This window comes from Chiloscyllium plagiosum, chromosome 18, assembly GCF_004010195.1.
Source record: "Chiloscyllium plagiosum isolate BGI_BamShark_2017 chromosome 18, ASM401019v2, whole genome shotgun sequence".
NCBI classification, from domain to species: domain Eukaryota; kingdom Metazoa; phylum Chordata; class Chondrichthyes; order Orectolobiformes; family Hemiscylliidae; genus Chiloscyllium; species Chiloscyllium plagiosum.
In genome coordinates this window covers 11095783-11113991 of record NC_057727.1, presented here as the reverse complement: position 1 = coordinate 11113991, position 18209 = coordinate 11095783, and the positions used below count along the sequence as shown (strand labels likewise).

The following is an 18209-nucleotide window of genomic DNA, read 5'->3' as shown; positions in this document are numbered from 1 at the left end:
AGCAGATACAAGACATAGCGCCATCTGTAAATTTCCCTTCCAAGCAACTCTCCATCCTGACTTGAAATAATTGCTATTGCTTCACTGTCATTGTCAAATTCTTGTAATTCCCTCCCTAATAGCAATGCAAGTCAACCTGCAGCATGTGGTCTGCAGAGGTTCAAGAGGGCAGTTCGCCACCACCTTCTCAAGGTCAACTAAGGACTGGCAATAAATCTTGGTGAGCCAGCAATGCCAATGTCTCAGAAGTGAATAATAAGTTTATTGTGGAAAATAACAGCTCATTGTTTAGGGGTAACTTACGAGCATTTGATGGGTCCTTTGGCAGGATGTGACTACTTGTGGCCTGCAGGATTCTGTGCTTGGGCTCTGATGTTTTACAATTTACAACAATGACTTGGATGAGGAGAGCTGTCAAAAGTATTTTGTGAGTAAGAGACAAGGAAGTTACAGGAGGATGTAGGTTGAGTGTGCAAAGCTCTGGCAGATGGGCTATTAAATGGGAAAATGTGAAGTTCTTAACTCTGGCCGAAAGAATAAAGAATATTACCTAAACCGAGGACAACTTCAGAATTCCAAGCTGCAGAAGGATCGAGATGTTCCGGTGCAGAAGAAGTTATTATGCATGTTGGTAAAGGGAACTAGGGAGTACTGTTTTAGAGATTGAGATGAGAAATTGAGAGTTTGATTTTGCAACAGAAGGCAGTTGAGATTAGGTCATTCATGCAGATTGAGGGTTATTAGGGATAGATGGGAATGTGGAATTCCAAACATAAACAGGTCAGCATGACCTTATCAAATGCAGTACTGGCTCAAGTAGCCGAATAACCACCTGCTTCTCTATTTTGTCTTTCATGTGTTCCCTAGTTTGGAAATAAATATTGATACCCAAATAGTATGGCAGATTGCTAGACATTTGATTTAAGATGTCACAACCCATTTTTGGGGGGGTTTTAACTCCAAATCAGTTTGTTTTAGTTTTCAGAACAACTCATCATCAATGAATAATTTTTAGTTCAATGTGGGAATTGCAGTTCATTTGTAATTCTTTGTCCACCTTTTAAAATTACATGCCAGTTGTTTAAATGTATAATAGGCTTAGAGAAGTCGATGTTTTGGATGTAACCCTTCAGAAATGTCAATTTCACCACCACCTGATGCTGCCTGGCTTGCTGTGTTCTTCCAGCTTCCTGCCTGTCAACTTTTTGGATTCCAGCATCTGCAGTTCTTTTTGTCTTTAATTGTTAAATGTTCATCAGTTACATTTGTGCTAATGAACAGCATTAATTGGGATTTCACTGGAGTACATAACAGCATAGAATGGTTCTCTGTATGGACTGATGCTGTACATATTCCAATTCCTCACCTGTTCAACTGTCTGGATACACTTTTTGGCATTTGTCTTTTTTCTCTGGAGGTGGTGGGTTTCTCTGCAAGACCCTATACATGGGAAATCTACCCCTTTTACCTTCATGAATTTGGTGTGGGGGTTGTTTTAAATGCAGAAGTCACATGCAGCAGATATTAACATAGCTCATTGACTGACTCCAAGACTGCTTGTATTTTTTCAGCTTGTGAAGTCCATGTTCTATGTACATACAATTGTACTTGTTCTACAGCCATATTTAAAGGGGGAGCAACTTCAAGGGGGAGCAACTTAGACTGAACTCCAACCAAAAGGTTTATGTTCCATCCATCTAAAAGTTGAAGTTCGAAATTGGAGAAAGGCCAATTTTGATGGCATTAGGCAAGGATTTTCGAAAGCTGATTGGAGGCAGATGTTCGCAGGTAAAGGGATGACTGGAAAATGGGAAGCCTTCAGGAATGAGAACAAGAATCCAAAGAAAGGGTATTCCTGTCAGGGTGAAAGGGAAGGCTGGTAGGTATAGGGAATGCTGGATGACTAAAGAAAGTGAGTTTGGTTAAGAAAAAGAAGGAAGCATATGTCAGGTATAGACAGGATAGATTGAGTGAATCCTTAGAGTATAAAGGAAGTAGGAGTATACTTAAGAGGGGAAAAAAGGGGACATGAGATAGCTTTGGCAAATAGAATTAAGGAGAATCCAAAAGGTTTTTACAAATATATTGAGGACAAAAGGGTGACTAGGGAGAGAATAGGGGCCCCTCAAAGATCAGCAAGGCAGCCTTTGTGTGGAGCCACAGAAAATGGGGGAGATACTAAATGAATATTTTGCATCCGTATTTACTGTGGAAAAGGATATGATAGACTGTGGGGAAATAGATGGTGACATCTTGCAAAGTGTCCAGATTACAGAGGAGGAAGTGCTGGATGTCTTGAAACGGGTAAAGGTGGATAAATCCCCAGGACCTGATCAGGTGCACCCGAGAACTCTGTGGGAAGCTAGAGAAGTGATTGCTGGTCCTCTTGCTGAGATATTTGTATCATCGATAGTCACAGGTGAGGTGCCGGAAGACTGGAGGTTGGCTAATGTGGTGCCACTGTTTAAGAAGGGCGGTAAAGACAAGCCAGGGAACTGTAGACCGGTGAGTCTGACGTCAGTGGTGGGCAAGTTGTTGGAGGGAATCCTGAGGGACAGGATGTACGTGTATTTGGAACGGCAAGGACTGATTAGGGATAGTCAACATGGCTTTGTACGTGGGAATCATGTCTCTCAAACTTGATTGAGTTTTTTGAGGATGTAACAAGGAGGACTGATGAGGACAGAGCAATAGATATGATCTATATGGACTTCAGTAAGGCGTTCGACAAGGTTCCCCATAGGAGACTGACTAGCAAGGTTAGATCTCATGGAATACAGGGAGAACTAGCCATTTGGATGCAGAACTGGCTCAAAGGTAGAAGACAGAGGGTGGTGGTGGAGGGTTGTTTTTCAGACTGGAGGCCTGTGACCAGTGGAGTGCCACAAGGATCGGTACTGGGTCCTCTACTTTTCATCATTTACATAAATGATTTGGACGTGAGCATAAGAGGTACAATTAGTAAGTTTGCAGATGACACCAAAATTGGACGTGTAGTGAACAGGGTTACCTCCGATTATAACAGGATCTGGACCAGATGGGCCAATGGGCTGAGAAGTGGCAGATGGTGTTTAATTCAGATAAATGTGAGGTGCAGCATTTTCGCAAAGCAAATCTTAGCAGGACTTACACACTTAATGGCAAGGTCCTAGGAAGTGTTGCTGAACAAAGAGATCTTGGAGTGCAGGTTCATAGTTCCTTGAAAGTGGAGTTGCAGGTAGATAGGATAGTGAAGGCAGCATTTGGTGTGCTTTCCTTTATTGGTCAGAGTATTGAGTACAGGAGTTGGGAGGTCATATTGCGGCTGTACAGGACATTGGTTAGGCCACTGTTGGAATATTGCGTGCAAATCTGGTCTTCCTATCAGAAGGATGTTGTCAAACTTGAAAGGGTTCAGAAAAGACTTACAAGGATGTTGCCAGGATTGGATGATTTGAGCTATAGGGAGAGGCTGAACAGGCTGGGGCTGTCTTCCCTGGAGCATCGGAGGCTGAGAGGTGACCTTATAGTGATTTACAAAATTTATGACAGGCATGGATAGGATAAATAGACAAAGTCTTTTCCCTGGGATCGGGGAGTCCAGAACTAGAGGGTATAGGTTTAGGGTAAGAGGGGAAAGATATAAAAGAGACCTAAGGGGCAACTCTTTCACAGAGGGTGGTACGTGTATGGAATGAGCTGCCAGAGGATGTGTCGATTTTCATCCAGAAATGAGACAAATATCTAATTGGCCTATTAACTTTTGTTTGATGCATGTACTTAATTTCAATGTCTGTTAACAATTTGCATTATCCACTTTAATATATTACAATGTGTTTTAAGCACTAATATCTGTTTATACAAAGCCAATATAAACATGGGGGCTAGGGTGGGAAAGGAAGGAGCAAAGGGGAAAGGAGCCAGATATGATTTTAGGAAACAATCCTACTAACCCCATGTTTAGAGTTAAAAGCAGATCAATTGCAAAGTGTCCTTTTTTTAAATTAAGGAGAGTTGAGATTGTGGATATCTGTAATTCATGGTTACTTTCTCTGATCTTGTCCTAAACGCCATCTGTGGAAATATATAAACAGTCATATTTAAGCAGCTTCCACCTCATCAAAAGAACTGCAGATGTTTCTTGTAAACCATTTTTTAAAAAAACCTCTCACGACTACTATGCTGGATCGTCAATAGCAAATGCATTAAACATAAGTATAGTTAACTGAGTAATGTTGACTTTTTTTGTCATGAGTGGTCATTCAGCTTATTAAACAAACGAAGTATTGTTAATACTATTGAATAATGTCTTCCATTGGCAGATAGGATCCATCTAAGTGAATGGATTTAATTTACACCCAGTGCAAATGTGATAATCACTTGAGTTAATGCTCAAACTTAATTCTGAACCATTACAGAGGGTGTTATTGTTAATGTGCGGTAGCATGTTACTGTTATATCAGAAATATGTAAAATTCCTTTAGCTGTGGGACTACATACACTTTAAGATTCTGCCATGTGGGCTATTACCATTTTTCTGAAAAATTTTTGAAAGGCTGACTAATTTTTAGAATGTTGCCCCAAATTAAACTTGCTGTTGATTCTAAATGTTTTGAACTTCACAGTCACTGAAATTCTGCTCAAGATGAATATATAAAGCTCTTGGTAAAACTCTTTTGATAGACCTGTTTATGAATGAAAATAACTTGCCATTATGACTCTGTTATATTTTTTTGTTTCTGCCCATTTTTCGATCGGAAAGGTTTTTCAAGCTCTGGAACTTATAAGCTCTGAGACGTCTGGATTTAGGTTTAGAATATTAGAATCCCTACAGTGTTGAAACAGGCTCTTCGGCCCAACAAGTTCACACCAACCCTCCAAAGACTATCCTGCCCAAACCCATTGCCTGCTATTCTTCATTTTACTCCTGGCTAATGCACCTGACGTACCTCTGAACACAACGAGCAATTTAGTATGGCCAATTCACCTACCTGCACATCTTTTGGACTGTGCGAGGAAACCCACACAGACGCTGGGAGAATGTACAGGCTCCACACACAGGGGAAGAAGGTAGCTGGGAATGTGTTTAGTTAGATGAGGGTGGAGCGGGTAAGTCGGAAAGAAGATGGACAAGTAGGATAATTCAAGAGGGCGGTACTGAGTTGGAGGTTTGGATCTGGGAAAGCATCTCCAGCATGCTTTCTGTGGTGCAAGAAGCTTATCAGTGGAGCAACCTGTCAAAATCGCCCAAAGAGCAATCTATAAATGAGCCTCCTGGTCAAATAGAAAGGCATTGCGTCGTAAGCAGTAAATGTTCGTCTAACTCACATTGCTATTTTCAGAATAATTATTGAGAGTACAAATGCATAGGTATTTTTGTGTTTTTCAAATTTAAATTTCCTTTGTAAATATTTCACATTGTATAGGTTTGACTTTAATTATGTGTGCATCATTGTTTGTTGAGAGTAGCTGATTCACTGCGTACAGAGCACTTAGGGACATTTTTATTGTGAAATAAACTCTTTTAAATGTTAATGTTAGTTATTGTGTTCTTCACCATTCTGGGATGGGGCTAAGCCTACCCTCCCTTCTAAGCATTTTCAAAAAGACTGTCTGACATTGCACTCATTTGTGTTGATTTAAAGTATGATAGTGAACTCAAACCTGTGTTAAGAATTATGTCAACTAGTACCCTGAGAAGGATCAACACTGACCCTGCCCTTCAGGCCACTCATTTTCTTATCCTTTACTGTCCTCATCAGCCCAGGAAGCCAGAACCTCACTACTTCACTGCTTCATGCCCCCAAGTCATGTGATCTTATGTGGTGCTGACTTTAATTCCATCCTATCTTAGAGATAAAGTTTTTAAACTTAATGAGTATTCATCACATGCAAATATATTATAAGTATGACCCCACCACACCACAGAACAGGATGAAGCCCAACATGCTGCTGACTTAATCTTTGCAGCTCAACCCAGCATCAGGAAATTGAAGTTTTGCATCCTGCCTAATTCAGTCACCCTGCACGCCATGTTTCCTGTTCTGTGGGCTCCATTTTTTTTAAAGAAAAACCCACTTAATGTTCACTTGTACTAAATTTTTCTAGTATCTGTCAGTGAAATACTAATCTTGCAAGCAGAGACATGAGCAGCGGTATGACGTTTTTAGAATGGAGTATAATTTGCTCTTTAAAATAAAAAAAACTCAACTTTTTTTTGTAATTTCTCCACCCTTCCACCCCACTTCCTCAAATCTCTCGAAAGACAGCTTAGCAGTATTCTTCTGATATTCCAGAAAAGCAGATTGTGTGCGAATCTGAGCTGTATATATCAGCTATGCACTCAATTATGGAGCCCATCACATCTAGGCTAAATTCTGCACTTGCAAAATATGTTGATACACTTTTCCAGCAAGGCTTGATGAACTGAATAGGAATGCTTCATGCTACCCCCTCCCCTAATCTTCTGGCCTGAGGTCAAAAACAATTCAAAATACAATAGTACAAATTCTTTTTGTGATCTTCCTACAAATTCTGCCAAAATATCTGTTGGGACATGTTTGTGGCTGTCAACAAATTAAAATTGCTAACTTTCATGACCTAACACAATTACACTATGTTTTGACCTATGTCAGTATATAAAAGTAAGACTGGTATGCAAAACCCAGTAGTTGATGTTTGTACTTACTTTCAAATGCATATTTCATTCACTAACATCTGGTTTCATTGAGTTATAGTTCTAGTTCACTAGCTGAAATAGCTTAGTTGGGAGAACATTAGATTGAAGATCTTAAAGGTCCCTGGTTCAAACTTGGGTTTAAGCTTGAGTGTTTCCTGACAGCACCAGCCTTTATTTTTGGGGCAGCATGGCGGTTCAGCACCAGGGACCTGGGTCTGATTCCAGCCTCTGGCGTCTGTCTGTGTGGAGTTTGCACATTCTCCCCATGTCTGCATGGGTTTCTTCTGCTCCTCCAGTTTCCTCCCACAATCCAAAAATGTTTGAGGTTTGGATTAGGTGAATTGGCCATGCTAAATTACCCATAGTGTTCAGGGATGTGTGGGTTAGGTGCATTAGTTAGGGTTAAATGTAGAGTAATAGGATAGGGGAATGTGTCTGGGTGGATTACTCTTTGGTGGGTTGGGGTGGACTTGTTGGGCCAAATGGCCTGTTTTCACACTGTAGGAATCCTATGATTTTAGTCCTTGATAATTCACAATATCTAAACACCCTTTTTAGTTTTGTTTTGTGACTGTACCGTATGCATGTTAATTCATTCCCTGTCCAGGTGTATTATCAAATGAAAGCAAAATGTTTTGCTTTCAATTTCTGAGTCCTAGAGTCAGTATGCAGCACAGATACAGACCCTTTTTTGGTCCAGCTCATCCATGCCACCAGGCAACGAGCTTTAAAATTTTTTTTGAATCTTTTTCATGTTTCACAACATGCTTCCAATAGCAGGGAGACCAGAATTGAATGCAGTATTCCAAAAGTGACCTGACCAAAGTCCTGTACAGGCACATGATTTCCCAACTCCTCTACACAATGCACTGACCAATAAAGGCAAGCATACCAAACACTACCTTGGCTATCCTGTCTACCAAGAACTCCTAACTTCAAGGAATTGAACCTGCACACCAAGTGTCTCTTGTTTGGCAACACTCCCCAGGCCATTTTATCATTAAATGTATAAGTCCTGCCCTGATTTGCTTTACTAAAATGCAACACCACACACTTGGCTAAATTTAAGCTCCATCTGCCACTCCTCAGCCCATCTATTCAAGGTCCTGTTGTACTGAGATAACCACCCTCACTGACCACTTCACCACAATTTTGGTGTCATCCATCAATTTACTAACCATTCCTCCTACATTCGCATCCAAGCCATTTTATATAAATGACTAGCAGAAATTTACACAACAAATAACAGATAATTTGGTTGTTATCACTTTTTTAAAAAGTAGAAATTAGCTCTATGTAAATTGGTGACTGTGTTTCTTACATGATGGTGGCTAAATTTGAAAGTAATTAGCTGTAAATCACTTTGAGATGGTTTAAAATCTCACAGCACTGGGTTATAGTCCAACAGGTTTATTTAAAACCACAAGCTGCTGGAGCCCCCACTACTTCCTGAGGCAGCTGAGGAAGGATCAGGGCCCCCTGAGGGCCTGCAGTTTCAAATAAACCTGTTTGATTATAGCCTGGTGTCATGTGATTTTTGATTTTTATCCACCCCAGTCCAACACCGGCACCTTCACATCACATCACATCACATCACTTTGAGATGGCCAGTGGTGAAAAATACTATATTAATGCAAGTCTGTTTATTCTATTTACACTTTTTTAATATATTGTAAAGCAACTTTAAATTTAGGCCCTCCAGTGGATGCAGATATCCAAAGGCAGTTCCTCTCACATAGTGGAGAGAAATGGATGCCAAGCCACAGGAGATCTTGGGATGGGTGACTAAAAGCTTGGTCAAAGAATTGGGTTGTAAGGAGCATCTTAAAGATCTTAGGTGACGATAGAGAGATGGAGTCACTGCAGAACATAATTAGAGCATGGGCCAAGATGACGGAAAGCACCACCGGGCAAAGGGATGGAAACGATACAAGTATTAGTGAATTTAGTGTAGGTCTTTTGTTTTCTTGAATCATCTTATTTAATTTCTTTTACCTTTGCTTTGTCATGGCCAAGATCAAACCTCTAACCCACAGGATTGACCATGCTCTAACCTGTTAACCAACATAGAGCCGTGACTGAAAACTGACCAGACCCCTTTTTCACGCAGAGGGTGGTACGTGTATGGAATGAGCTGCCAGAGGAAGCGGGGGAGGCTAGTACAATTGCAACATTTAAAAGGCACTTGGATGGGTATATGAATAGGAAGGGTTTGGAGGAATATGGGCCAGGTGCTGGCAAGTTGGACTAGATTGGGTTGGGATATCTGGCCGACATGGACGGGTTGGACCGAAGGGTCTGTTTCCATGCTGTACATCTCTCTGATTCTGTGATGCTTAAAACAAGTTATCTGGTCTTTTTGTTTAATTGCTATTTCTGGGAAATGGCTATGTGCAATTTGCTGTATTGCCTACGTCACAACAGTTGTTTTCTAAAATTGTGAAATATGCTATCTAAATACAAGTCTGTCTTTCTCCTCTTATTTCCTCCTCCCTCTACAGGAAAGAAGTTTGAGCTCAATCATATCCGCATCCTATATGGTGATCGGCTGAATGTTAATTCAGTCTAGAGCTTTTTGAAGCTTTTTCCTTTTTGAGTTTTAATGGAGGAATTGATTGTAAATCTGTTTTGTGCAACTTCAACTTCCCATGGGTACCAGATTTTGTTTTTAAATCATGTGATGATTGTGAAATAGCCACCCTTTAAATTGGGGTGTTTTCTTGATCTTCACTCTTTGCAGTTTCTGGCAGATGACAAGGATAAAAATATCTATTTCTGTCATTTTTCACATGGATGTAATTAAATCTAGCAAAGCCTTCCAGAGTCAGATGAGTATAATGCAGGATGAAATCTTACAGCATCCTTAACAGAGTGTACTTAATTGAATTATTACATAACTTTGATTCTTGCATATGAACATGTTTACCAGTACTTATGAATATTTCTGTCCCCTGTCTTGCTGTTTAGTACTTTGAATGTACTGCTGAGAGGCACTCCAGAGCTTAGCACTTAATTGCCTTGAAGTGAGGCCATAACAGGAAATGGTTTGAACTTTGAACCGAATTCCCTATTTGTAAAATGAAGTGGAGGAAATTGCTAGTTACGTCAGTCCATTACAGTACTTTTAGCCATTTAATCCGGATTGTGAAATACAGTAGAGGCAATGTAGGTGTACAATGTTTCATTTCTAATCTCTCAGCAAGATTAATGTTTTAGGTAACTTTGCGCATGAGACCATGCTTCTAACAAAATGTTAATACAAGAGCTGCACTTTTTATACATTGGATTGACTAAATGCATATATTTAACTTGGTTGAGCATTTGAATATCCAATATGAGCCAAATTTAGTGCTACATCACCTAAATTTGGAAAAAGTTTGCTTTCGTAAGAGTATTTGCTACAAACAACTAAATTGCAGAACTTAATTCCCTTAAGCTTTATCCAGGATAGAAACAGCAGTGTGGACATGGCAGTCTGAGTGGTGAATTTGCCTGTAAACTTTCACTTTTTCTAGAAACTAGGTCAGACCTCCAGAAAATGGAACATTCTATGGATTTGATATTTTCGAGTAGACCTGTACCATTTGTGTTAGTAACTTGAATTGTCTTTGTCTTTTTGTGTTGTGGCCTACCAAATAAAATGAATTCAGGGCATAAGTAGACAATTGAGTCTGCTCCCCTATTCTGTAAGGTTCTGGCTGATCTGATTTACTCCATGTTCCCACCTCCCCATGAGCAATACTGGCAGTATAAAGTAAACATCTTTAGTGTTTGAGAAATTGTGTTGTAAAGTTGTTAACAATTCAAATTACACATATTTAAGCGTTGTTTCCCTGTTTACATTATCCTAAAATGTATACCATGGGATCAAGTAATAGAATCTTCTTTCAGCACAGTACCAGTACTTCACTTAAGTGTGTGCGAGTGACTTTTTTAAAACAAAAAATTGGCAGACAGGTTTTAGTTGGATAAAAAGATAATTATTTGTAATTTCTGCAAACAGTGTTACAGGAGTGCTGCACTGTTGAGGTGCTATAGAATCAGAGCTGTACAGCATGAAAACAGACCCTTCGGCCCAACCCATCCATGCCAACCAGATTAATCTAGTCCCATTTGTCAGCATTTGGCCCATATTCCTCTTAAACCCTTCCTATTAGTATACCCATCCAGATGTTGTAATTGTACTAGCCTCCACCACTTCAGCGAGCATCAGTAGTAAGGTTTAAGCCATCTGGCATTATGCAATGTATGTTCTTAACCTTGTTAACTGGCATTACATAATGGATGCTTTTCACCTTGTTAACCCACTGCCCTTGCCTCCAGCACCTCATTGCTACTGCATGTTCTTATCTGGTCAAAGTCATGCTAACTGAGCCTTTTGTTACACAACCCAAACTTAATTCTTTCCCTACATTGGAAGTTACATTTCAAAGGTACTTTCATAAAGTGATTTGAAATGTCATATGGATGTCACGATATCATAAAGACACTTGTCTTTATGCAAGCTTGAGGCAGTAGTCCCTCTCTCTGACCCAGCGGTCCAGGTTCAAGTCCTGCCTGCACCAGAAGTGTGGCATGACCCATCTGAACAGGTTGATTGAAAATATCTATAAATGAAAGCCTTTTATTTTAAAAGAAAAATTGCAGTGGTAAAATTAATTGCTACGTGTGCAAGTTGGCTGTGATGATTTGTCCTAATATATTTCTCTTTGCCGCATGGCTTGGCATTTTATTTCCAATGTTGCTTTCCAGCTCAGTTTTGAAATAACAAAATTGTTATTCAGTGTTAGAATTTGTCCCTGAAATTTGGTCTCCGTGTTTATCAGTTGAATCATTACGCATGATGTTAACTCTTTAAACAGAAATCATGCTTGCTCATCATTTTAAGGGAGCCATAAGCCCAAAGTACAATTAGAATTTCTGATGTTAGAACAAAATGTTTACGCAGACAGTTATGCTGTGATCAGAAGCCTTTTGGTTTAGTGATAGAGTAACGTTTTTGCATGGCAAAGTCAGCAATAGAACGAGGCAAATTGTTTCTTACCTACATAATGTTAAATCAATTTTAATGCAGTTTTGTTGTTTCCAAGTGGCTTTATTTTAAAAAAGAATTAGAAATATTCCTGATGTGAGACTTGTCAGAGGACAACCTCCAATATGTTGGGTTAGTAGGCAGAGTTGTGGATAGTGCCGAAGGATGTTGTGGGTTACAGAGGGACATGGATAAGATGCAGAGTAGGCTGAAAAGTGGCAAATAGAGTTTAATGCGGAAAAGTGTGAGGTAGTTCACTTCGGAAGCAAAGTAACAGGAACGCAGAGTACTGGGCTAATAAAATTCTTGGCAGTATAGATGAACAGAGAGACCTCTGTGTCCAGGTACATAGATTCCTGAAAGTTGCCATCCAGGTTGATAGGGTTGTTAAGAAGGCATATGGTGTGTTGGCGTTTATTGGTAGGGGGATTGAGTTTCAAAGCCACAAGGTCATACTTCACCTGTACAAGACACTGGTAAGGCCACATCTGGAGTATTGCGTACAGTTCTGGTCATCGCATTACAGGAAGGATGTTGAAGCTTTGGAAAGGGTTCAGAGGAGATCTACTTGGATGTTGCTTGGTATGGAAGGAAGGTCTCCCGAGGAAAGGCTGAGGGAACTGAGGCTGTTTTCTTTGGAGAGAAGAAGGTTGAGAGGTGACTTAATCGAGGCGTATAGGATAATCAGAGGGTTAGATAGGGTGGACAGTGAGAGCCTTTTTCCTCTGGTGAAGGCTAACACGAGGGGACAGATTTAGGATAGGTGTCAGGGGTAGTTTCTTTAGTCAGTGGTAGGGGCGTGGAAAGACCTGTCTGCAACAGTAGTAGACTCGCAGACATAAAGGGCATTTAAATAGGCATTGGACATACATATGAATAATAATGGAATGACGTAGATTAGATGGGCATTGGATTAATTTCACAGGTCGGCACAACATCGAAGGGCCTGTACTGCGCTGTAATGTTCTATGTTTCACCAAGATAAGCAGTCACTTTAATTTGTGAACTTGACACCGCATATGTGAACACATGAAGTATATTTAGAAGATCATATTGTCCATTGAGCTATATGTGATAATGGCTGATTTTGGGCTTCCACTCGACATTCCTGTCTACATCCCATATCTCTTGATTTTCTAAAAGACAATTTGTCTATCCCAACCTTCGGCATTGGGGACTTCACAACGTGTTGGGTAAAGCAACTTCTCCTCTTCCCAGTCCTAAATATTTACTTTTTTTTTTATCCTTAGGTTGTGCTCCAGTAGGTTGTTTCTGCAAGTAAGAGAATCAAATCTCTTGGCATCTAAACTATCGAGCCCCTCAGGATAATGTACGTTTTGAATGAAATTACTTGCCATAAATCCAGAGAATGTTGACTCAATTTGTTCAGTCTGTCACCATGAGACAATCCCCTCATCCCAAGGACTAATTTAGTTAATATTTGCTGTACTACCTCCACTGCAAGTTTATTTTCAATATGGAGACCAAAAATGCATGCACTACAGCAGATGTGGTCTCGCTTTTTTCTAGTTTGGTGTTCTAATTTTTGTTTTCATCTATCCATGTTGTCTTCTACCCAAGACAGATTTTTAGTTTGAACTTGAGCGGCTAGCTCAAAAAAAATTTGCACCACCTGCTACAACCCCAAACTAAAACTGCCAGAATTGTTTATGGCAGTGATGGAGGAGACATTTCTTTCAAACTAGGACATCTAGGCTGTGTAAATATATGTCACAGATCGTTCACAGACTTGTAACGTTGGTTTATAGCTGCTGGAACACGCACGCTGACTTTTGCAACATCACCATTCATTATATACGAACACTTGGAAGTTGATCAGGTGAACAACTATAACCCTAGCCTATTCAACCTCTCCCTATTGTTTCCTAGTCTCGCTGCTGTTTTCACCTTTTTTAAAAAAAACTTGCCAATATGTTCCAAGTCAGTGGGAAAGGTAATAACTTGCATAATTAATGGCTGTCATTTCACATTGTTGCCCCCCACCTTACTCATCCACTCAGACCTTTCCTTTCCAAGCACTGATAGGCTTATGTTCCATGATTTTTTTTTCAAAATCATTTCCTAATATGTTTGTTTTAAATCTTCATATTCTACATTTTCCAATATTAACTGAAGCCAGTATTGAGTAGCTACATAAAGTTGTATAAAAATCTACATAACATAACAGAAACAGACTCTTCAACCCAACTGGTCAGCACCAGACTGGTCTCTTTCCATTTCATCTGCGTATATCTGCATTTTTTTTTTTGTATCCCCTTTCTCTTGAGTCCTTTTGAGTTTCATGTGGAAAGCATCTAAAGTATTTAATTCAACCACTTCCTGTTGTAGCAAGTTTCACATTCTACTCATTCTCATTTAAAAATAAAGTTCTTATTTTCCTTTTGGACTTATTAGTTCAGTAACTATCTTGAATTTGTAGCAAATCCAGAATTGAAAGCTGAGGCCATATTCTGTCCATGTATCCACAAAGACCACCTGGGCTGCTTCTAAGCTTTTTCTATTCTTTTGAAAGAAAAAGGGGGGAAAGAAACTTTTCAACTTTTCCAAATAGCTATACTCTTCAACTTATTTTGCAATTTTTTGAAAATCTTTTGTATTTTCTCCAATTCCATTCTTTTTATCTAATGTGCATACAAAGGCCATGCATGACAGTTAACTTCAGTGTCTTGTATAACTGTGCAATTTACATGATAATCACTAATTTTTCATTTGATACCCCTAGAAATAAATTCCAGTGCTTTTGTTAGCATTTTAATTGCTGACTTTTGATTTCTGCTTGTCATTTGTTTGCCATATTTCTCTCTTTTTTTAGTTTCTCATTTGCTGAGGAGTAAGTGATCTTTCTCTTTTTGCTATCAAACTGCATCACCTCCAATATTGTTGCTAATATTCAGTTATCAAATAACTGTAGTTTGCAAGCTTTCTAATCTTGTGTATTATGTTGCATTCTTCATCTATTTCTCTCTCTTCCCCCCCTGCCCCCAAGCCTGTTGATATGGTTACCTTTTCCAAAGTGCTGGTCCTCTCACCTTTTTTGTGTTATCCATATCTGAATGACTGTCCTTTTTATCCCTATTTTTTCCTTTCTCTCTCTCTCTTCTTTTATTGCTATTTGGATTCTGATTCTACCTTTGTTCGTAGCCAAAAGAGAGTCTTTCAAAAACCTGTTTAAGGCTAAAAGGAGTGGTTTTGTTCTCTGGAATTGAAGTTTTGACAAAAGCAAATTTAGAATGATTTTAGATCAATTTTCTGGTGAAAACTTTAAAAACAATATTTTAACAGTCTTCTATCATTGCAACTGGTTCTGCAATCTGTTTGTAGATGAGAATAACCAAAATGCTGTCTGTGTGGTGAGAAGTGAGGATATTTTCTCACCTTTTTTGTACTCAAGATTTTTCATTTTTCTTTTATTGCAGATTGAATACATAGAAATGGGAGAAGACTATTTAATATTAGATTAGATTACTTAGTGTGGAAACAGGCCCTTCAGCCCAACAAGTCTACACCGACCCACCGAAGCGCAATCCACCCAGACCCATTCCCCTACATTTACCCCTGCCCCTAACAGGACGGGCAATTTAACATGACCAATTCACCTAACCTGCACGTTTTTGGACTGTGGGAGGAAACCGGAGTACCCGGAGGAAACCCACGTAGACACTGGCAGAATGTGCAAACTCTATAGTCAGTCGCCTGAGGCGGGAATTGAACCTGGGTCTCTGGCGCTGTGAGGCAGCAGTGCTAACCGCTGTGCCTTGTGTTGTGGTAGTCAGATTCTGGTTAATTGGCGCCTCAACTCTCTTTACCCACCTTTGCTCCACACAAGGCCCAACAAAATTCTTTATTCATTTTGAATCAATTGAACCAGAATATATTGGCAAGAGAATTCCAGATTTGCAATATTGAGTCCTGATTTTGTTCTGACGTGCATTTTAGTACAGTACTCCCTCATCCTGGTCAAGGGTAGTTGCAGAGAAGCTATCAAAACACGAAACAATTTCCAAGAGTTTATTCTGAAATCTTAAGAATCAGACCAGAGTAAAAATACAGCCTGTATTTATAATTTAACCCTTGGAAATCAACATATCATTCTGGTGAACCCAGTCTTTTTCCTTCAAGACTGATATACTGTTCTTAAGGCGTGGTGCCTAAAACTGAGTGCAGCTCTCCAAATAAGGTCTGACCACATGTTAGCTCAATCCCTATGAGATAACGATCAAAGTTCTTTCAGCCTGTTTTAGAAGTGCACTAGTCATTGATCTGTACACATAGGGTCCTAAAACTGTTTCCTTTTCTGCAATTCCTGCTGTATCTCCATTTTAAGGAATTATTCTGATCTGTTTCTCTATTCCAAGCTTTATTTCTCCATGTTGAGCACAGTTTGCTGTAGTTTTACCTCCTTTTTTTTAACTTTCTAGTTCGGGGAAAAAAATTGCCACGCATTGACAGCAATGCTGTTTATTTTTTAAAATTCGTAATTACTTAATTTTATTTCAATTCCAGTAGAGAAGCCTACAGAACCATTTGTGTATAACTTTGGTCATTTCAGAATAAAATCTGCTTTCTTTTTAAGAACTCTATATTTCTATAAACCTTCTCCATCATAATCTTTTAAATTGACTTCTTAACCAACATTTCTACAGACATACCTTTTTATGGAACATAGCAACAGGTTGAAGATTGGTGACCACAGCAAACAATATTTTTTTGCAAGTCAATACAATTATTATAATACTGTCGTCATCTTTGTCATAGTCCTATGACGTGCAGCCATATAGATTATTGAAGTCATACACAATATTCCATATCTAAGCAATTGGGAATTAAATTTAAGCTTTTTATTTCTTTGTAGTTAATAAAACAAAGATTTTATCCATGCTTTAGAAGCTGGAGAGTAGTATTCATAACATATAAGCAAGGAACAAGAGTAGGCACTTGGCTCTGCGATTAAATAAGATCATGGCTGATCTGATTTTAACTCCCAATTCCAAATTTGGAAATCAAAAATTTACCTCTACCTTAAAAATATGAAACATTCTGCATCTTCTGTCCTTTTTGAGAAAGGGAATTCCAAAGTGAGACAACCTGAAGATTATAAATGCTGTCTGTCTGAAATGGGTGACTGTGTTTTTTTAAAAAACAATGACCTTAGTTCTAGATTCTACCACAAGAGGAAATATCCTTTCCATATCACCTCGTCAAGTCACTCCAGGAACTTGGTATGTTTTAATTAATTCATCTCTAACTCTTAGGCTAGGCCTGTAGGCTCTGGATTTATCTTGCTGTTCCTTTATAAGGCAATCTGCTCATTCCCAGTGTTAGTCTAGTAAACCTTCTCTGAGCTGCTAATGCATTAACAGTTAACAATTAACACATTAATGCAAATACAGTGACCCATCCTGCATGCAGTAGCCCAGATGTGGTTACACCAATGCCCTGCTTAACTGAAGCAAAACCTACCACTCTTGCATCAATTTCCCTTGCAGTAAAACCTAACATTCTTTTAGCTTTCCTGGTTACATGAAGAAGGGCTAATGCTTCAGCTTTCCTGAAGAAGGGCTAATGCCCGAAACGTCGATTCTCCTGTTCCCTAGATGCTGCCTGACCTGCTGCGCTTCTCCAGCAACACATTTCCATCTCTACATATATGAAAAGCTGATTATATAAAGTATACAAGATGTAGGCATCTATGGTTCAGCCCCCTGAGTTTAGTAAGAGTGGTGATGTCTGTGTATGTTGCTTGTACCTAAGAGACTGATGGAGATTTTGTTTATTGTGAATTTGATGTCAACTCGGTCCAAAATCTGAAAGGTCTGAGATGAAAAGTCTGCATTCAATATCATTATACATCACCATTTTATAACACCATTCGATCTAATAGCTGTAATTTATTTTTTCTTTAATTGCACTACCTTCCACAGGGTATCCTGGAATTTGGTTAGTTTAGTTGACTAGATGTCTAGCATATGGTGTTGAATAGCACCACTTATGTTCATTCTTTGTACTGACTGTAGTAGATTTTGGGCCCTGTCACCTCCATCATGCTTCATTATAAGGTTGTGCATGAGTCATGATCAGCAATTCTGACTATGATCCTGGATAGAAATCGTGGAACTTCTGTCTTGTTGAAATTACCTTAAATGTGCACCCAATTACAATTTATATGTAATCTGCAGCGCAGAAACTGTTTAACTGTTCTGAGCCAGTCTTTATTCTCTGAGTGCCCCCTGCCCTAATTGATCTTACTGTGTCCTTTCTTTCCTTTCTCCCTAACATGCGTGTCTATTTTCTGCCTGAAAGATATCTAGGCTATTCTTCTCTTCAACTTCATGTAGTTGCAAGTTCCACATTCTAGTCAGGCTCTTCCCAGGGATAGGACAAATTTTCTGAGAGAGTGGAGAATGATGAGTTGTATTCAGAAACCCAGGTGGCAATTTATGAATAAGAAATTCTACAGCCATAGGTGATTTTTTTTTTGTGTATTAATACGCACCATGT

At 39.2% G+C, this 18209-nt stretch overlaps 1 protein-coding gene across 2 annotated transcripts in view; it reads left to right on the top strand.

Moving 5' to 3' along the window:
• Positions 1–2255: 2255 nt before the first annotated feature.
• Positions 2256–18209, top strand: part of LOC122558846 (transforming protein RhoA) — a 32015-nt gene continuing 16061 nt past the window's right edge. The window contains exon 1 of one of the 2 annotated variants that reach the window (XM_043707680.1): positions 2256–2262. The gene's annotated coding sequence lies outside the window, so the exon portion shown is untranslated. Of the gene's footprint in view, positions 2263–6529; positions 6542–18209 lie in introns of those variants that run through there. The other variant, XM_043707681.1, reaches the window with a different exon arrangement.